This window comes from Ambystoma mexicanum, chromosome 9, assembly GCF_040938575.1.
Source record: "Ambystoma mexicanum isolate Mex_15411 chromosome 9, UKY_AmexF1_1, whole genome shotgun sequence".
Lineage (NCBI taxonomy): Eukaryota > Metazoa > Chordata > Amphibia > Caudata > Ambystomatidae > Ambystoma > Ambystoma mexicanum.
Genome location: NC_090931.1, coordinates 630,857,938 through 630,863,937, shown reverse-complemented (window position 1 = coordinate 630,863,937; position 6,000 = coordinate 630,857,938).

Below are 6,000 nucleotides of genomic sequence, written 5' to 3'. Positions count from 1 at the left end.
AGTTAACAAAATGTTAACCATGCTTAGTCGCACCCAGCAGTATCCATCTTCATCTATGCATCACTGAGGTGCTCACGCTGCGCCTTATAAGCATGCATACAGTGTACCAGTCATTTATCATGTTCCTCTCGCATCTCCTCCGCGTCCTGTTCCGGGCAACCCTGCAGGTCCAGCCATGTTGTTGCTTCTTCTGGAGAATCAAAAAAATACATTTTACTCTTGTGCACCACCTTCAATCTTGCACGGTACAGAAGCATGCATTTTATGCCGGCTGCTCGTAGCCTCCTTTTGATCGGCACATAGCTGTACCGTTGCCTTTGGACCAGCATTGTATAGTCAGGATACGCCGTGACGGTGCTTGAAGCCTTTTCAATCGTCCCTCCTTTTATAAAGTACTCCAGTATGTTCTCGCGATCTCTATAATTCAGAATTTTGGCGATGATCGCTCGGGGAGGGGCCCCGGGCCTAGGCTTCCTCATAAGGGCTCGGTGTGTGCGCTCCACTGCAAATCCCTGCGTGAGTTTTTCAGCCCCTATTTCTTGTAAGAGTCAAATTCTCAATGTAGTCTGTAGGGTCCTGTCCTTCCTCTCCCTCTGGCAGTCCCACCACGCGGATATTGTTCCTTCTCGTTCTCCCTTCCGCCTCCTCCACCCGAGTCTCCAGGTTAGCTATCTGTTGTTTGAGTACGTGGATCTCCTTTGCGTTGCTAGTGCTGGTGTCGGTATTGGTTTTCAACGCACTTTCCAAGCTGCTCGTTCTCTCCGCCAGCCCCCTATCGTCTTGCCTCAGCAGGGTAACTTCTATACCTACTGCGTCTATTTTAGCCTCCAGGGAAGTGCACAGGTCCGACATCGCTGTCCCCCATGAGTCTTGCAGCTCCGTTATGGCCCCTAGTATCTGGTGATTGTCAGTGACTGCGGCACACTCCACCGGTGCTATCAAGCCTTTAGACGTTATGGCCGCTGGAGATTGTTGCGTTTTGGCGTATGCCTCCATCGTGGGTTGCTTGTTCTGGTTTTTGCTCACGGCCCCTCGCCCCGACATCTCGCAGTCCTTGTTACGCCCCAGAGGTTGGGTGGCCTCAGATGTACAGTCTTGCTTATTTGTATAAGCACAGCACCAGTGTACCTCTTCGGGTGTGAGGCAGCCATCCTAAAGGTGCCCTGGCGTTAGCTTTTGTATATTAAGCTCCAACTTCAGAGTGGGTTGTGTCCTCCCTCGTATCAAGCGTCTCACTGCGTCCTAGAGACCACACTACCCTTGGTGTAGTCACCTAGCTTCCAGACCCTTTATGTGCAACGCCCACCGATTGTGTCCACAGCCGCTTGAGCTTGCTGTGCGTGCCTTGCTTTGCGTGGTGACGACTGTTATTCGCTCCTTGTACTTCTCATGAGCCCACTGGTCGCTTCCATCAGAGCCTGTTCAATATCCATATCCCATATTTCAATAGTCACTGCTGCCAGGTGTCTATCCCACCCTCAGCTACCATTTTAATGTTTATTAGGCCGCCGCCGTGTCCTGTTCGCCACTCCTTTCCACAGTATTGCACTTGGAGTTAACATCAGAAATGTCATACCTATTAACATGCAGATGGTGTAATGGGCTGGAAAGAAATTAATCCTTTAAGACTCTTCAACGAATTTCTAGGAAGGAGACCAGCTTATGTCTCCAGCCACCAAAAAGGCAGATCTGCTGGGAGTGAAGATAAGTTCGTACCGGCCGTCCACTGCTGTGTCCTCGCGCAGAAGGCGACCTATTACTTCTCCTTTAGGCGTGCACTACGTGCCTCTGTGCAACCCGGGACTCCGGCCAATTCCCACTGCAGGACTTGCCCGTGCGAAGCTGGGGCTCCCGCTGTACGCGAGTGAGGACTGCGCAACTCTGTGTGCCAGCCCCCCCCTGTTCACGCTCCCACCGCTCTCGGGCCCTCGCCTTGAAGTTAGACTTTCCCTTAGTTGGGTCCGCATCGCAGGCCAGCTACTCTTAGAGCCTGCATGCGGCTTACTATCATGGGGGCTCCAGTTTCTCCCCGCATGCCAGCATGAATCATTTCTCCCAGCTGGCAGCTCCACTCGAGTTCGCTGGAACAGTTGATAGTCGGCGCGACCTCGCGCTACTGTAGCTGCCTAGTGCTCGCCGCTCTTCACTTGCAATCTGCACAGGAGCCCGGGTTCTTCCCGACGTCCTTTTCCGCGATCTTCTGCTGGCCCTACGGAGCCGCTTCAGTAGTTTCCGTTTTCCTTCCTTTGTTAGCGGCCATCTTGAGACAATGTATCTCACTGTCGCAATTCCATTTCAAGTGATACTTTTGGTTCACAGCGTCCAATTCCCTCGATCCTTGCCCTGTGTGCAGAGCACACGTTCCAACGCCCGTGCTATTATTCGTGGGATCCTTAAGGCGTTTTTCAACGTAGTTTCTGCTGATCATTTGGCGGATCCTCGGGAGCCCTTCAGGACGCACGTCCTACTCCATGGCTGTCCAAGCCATGCCCCCTTCCCAGACCTCCTTCACTTGCTTATGCACCACGTCCTCTTGGCCTGATCGTCCTTTATTCCACAGCCTTGGTTTACTCTCCTGCCAAGGTCTGTGCAGTTCTTATTCCCCTTAGATACTGGTAGGGGTATGCCTTTGTTGTATGGGTCCCAGACCCATTCGCTAGGTTACTCTGCCTTAGTGAATATTGCATTCCTACTTGGCTTCAGGTTCCTTTCACTCTCTGGGTCTCCCCAGACATGTGACCAGCCACCCCATACTTGTGGGGTCCGGCACATCACCTTCTGGCTGTTTGCGAGTCTCCCAAGAGCTTTGTCGGCTTTCCTGGCTTCTCGTGACTTAGTCTGTCTTCTGCGTCCCTTCCCTGCAGTTCTCTGGCAGTTTTGGTGCACGCCAGTGGCCTCGGTTACCGGTGAGTGTCCTGCTTCCCCTACAGTCTGCCTCTTGCATTGCTTGCCTTCTGCGAGCGCGCTGCTCTCCAGGACACTGTCTGCTGTTCTGCACTCTGAGTCTGCGTGGGGCTTGCTGAGTCCTCAGTCTGTGCTGGACCGAAGTTGAAGGCGCCATCATGGTCTTCCCTCTCTTACCTCAACTGACGGCTGACCAATAGGAGCGCCTTGGAGACTAGAACGTGTATACTCATTCTGGTGAGTGGTCGTCATTCCGCATGGCTTCTTCGAGGTCCCAGTGGTTCTCATTGGGGATATGCTACTACAGCACATGGAAGAAATAGGTAATTGGGAATTAGGGGGGGGTTTGTGGGAGGCTCTAGGGGATACTGCGTTCTCCCGAAGTGGTCACTGATCTCAGTGGGGTCCTCCCTCCCCCTAATATCCTCACGCCGATCACCACCCCTAAAGGAATTATAGGGTAGCAGCCTCAACACCCTGGCCTCATGGAAAGGTGCTTCCCCATCTAAGGCGGTGACGATACCTCAGATTCGTCACCCCCTCCCTAGTTAACCTCATCAAAAGACATGGCCTCACCTACTACAACTACGCAGATGACACTCAAACTAATCTACAAAATCAACAACAAAATCCAAGTTTTACCAACTGCCTCACTGAATTAAACCACTGGATGAGCACCGACAGCCTTAAACTCAATCCGGACAAAACAGAAATCTTGATCACAACCAACGACCCTTTGAACAATCACTACATTCCATAGTTTACCGAATTAGGAAAGCCACCAGAATCATCCAAAGTGGTCCAAAAGGTTGGGATACTAACGCAGTAGTTAAAAAATGCTTCTTCCACTTACACACAAGAGGATACTCCCCCTCTTCACCTTCCCACACAGAACAGTTGCTGTCATATCCCAGATTACATCAACAGCATCTACCTTGGAATGCCAAAATACCTTATGAGGAAACTATATAACCAATAAAGAACCTGGCTGCAATAAAACTCGTCAGACCCCCGAAGAGAGAAAACATTACACCAGCACTCAGAATGCCACACTGGTTACCAGTGAAGAAACAAATCTTCTCCAAAACACTCTGCATAACACACAGAGCACTTCATGACCAAGTGTAGAATTAATTCAGGGAAAAATGTCCATCTACAAACTAACATGAACACTAAGGTCCAGCAACGACATTCGCCTTGAACCAAAACAATACGCAAAGCACACATTTGGGGGATCAGCATTCTCCTGCATAATGGTGAGCGTTTGGAACTCACTCCTAAAAGAAATACGAACAACAATCACCTAAAGTTCAGTAAACTGTTAAAAAAAATGGCTCTTTCACTCACCATGCTTAAGAGGGAACATCAGCAAAGGAAAAACTGCCAAAACAACACAACTAGAAACCGGATCACCCAAAGAAATAAAACACCTGACTCTTAACACTGTGGAATACCAAACCGATTGTATTGCTCTCCCCAGAGTGCACGGAAAAACATAAATCACCAATGCAATTATAGAGCAAATACTTTGAACGCAGAAAGACTCAATAACTCGCAACCACACACTCTTAGAAGATAATCAGCACTTATACGGCTATTTATTCAAAGCTTAGAAGCAACCAGTGATAACATAGAAATAACTCACAGAAGTAACATAGACATAAATCTCAGAAGAAGCAAAGAATTCAAAAGGAAATACATCACTGTGAGCGTACGAGCGTAACTGGATTCCTCATCTCACCCAGAAGCGGCTGGAAGACCCCGGGAACAGCCAGGCCGAGAGCACCACAGCTCACAGGAGTGCCGGACGTAAGCGTCCTCCTCCGGCTGAATTCTCACCTGACCACCTCTGGGTTTCCGCATATATACACACTCCGCAAAGGGGTGGCAGTTCTCGAACCTTCTGGAAATGGCACTTGCGCAGTTGATGAGCAGCCGTCAGTTGCCAGCTGGGTCAATCAAGAGCTACCCTCAAGGAGCAGAGTTCCTCCCTCCTCTAAAAACACGCTCCGAACCGTAACAAACCATAACAAAGTTAGCTTTCCCAGCAGAAATGTCCTTGACCGCATACCAGGTTTGGAAAGGATGTTTTTTCAGCACCGTGAATCTAACACTCAGCAAAATGTTTGCAGCTTTTCACTGCGGCATGAAGTAAATATACATCATGGCTCCAAGCACTCCCAGAATACACTGCGCTCCAGCGCCATTTTAGTTCAAGCATAACACTGATGGATTAACCCAACCCACAGAAAAAGACTCAGACAATGGGCGACTAACAACTCTCTAATACTCAGCATCCCCACCCTGCAACACTGAAGAAACAAGACACACACCTCCACCACAAAAAACAAAAGCAGTGCAAACTACAAGTACTCTACTGACTCTCCACAACACCCAAGACGCATATACAACCACTAAACAAACCAGCACACAGTGACTGGTTTTTCCGAACTGAAGCTACCATCAGCACATCAAAGCTCTCTTGCGCTTTTCCCTCTCAATCCCACTAGCTAACCCCTCCCAACCCCCATACTTTTCAGATCCCCCTGGGCGCCCGGAGACCATAAAAGTGGCGGTGGTGCATGGTACAAATCACAATAACATTGAATACTACATATTTAAACAGAGTAATTTGAGTAACTAAACTGCCTCGGAAGCCAAAAACACGACCGACAGATTTAAATATCAGCAATATAACTGTGCTTAAAGGGAGAGAGTAAAATACTCAATTAGTCTCTTTCAGTGTGTGTATCTCTGGTCACCTTGTTGAGAAATTCTGTCGACAATGACACTGTCCCACACCTTACCTTATGAACCCCATCAGACCCCTTCCTTCATTACAAATCCCTGAAGGCCGTGGTCATAGCGACATCTACACCCGCCTACAGAGCAGTACCGAAATATAACCGGGTTTATCGCAAGTCCGCCTACAATTTCTAAAGTTCCCAGGGAACCTCCCGAGTTTTTCTCGATCCCAGAGTAATAACGTCTTGCATGGTGGTCAATCACATCAGATTCTGTTTTTTTCTGCTCGTTAAAGGTCACGAACTAGTTTAGGGGTTTTAAACGACGTAGCGAAGCTAAATCTCAAAACAA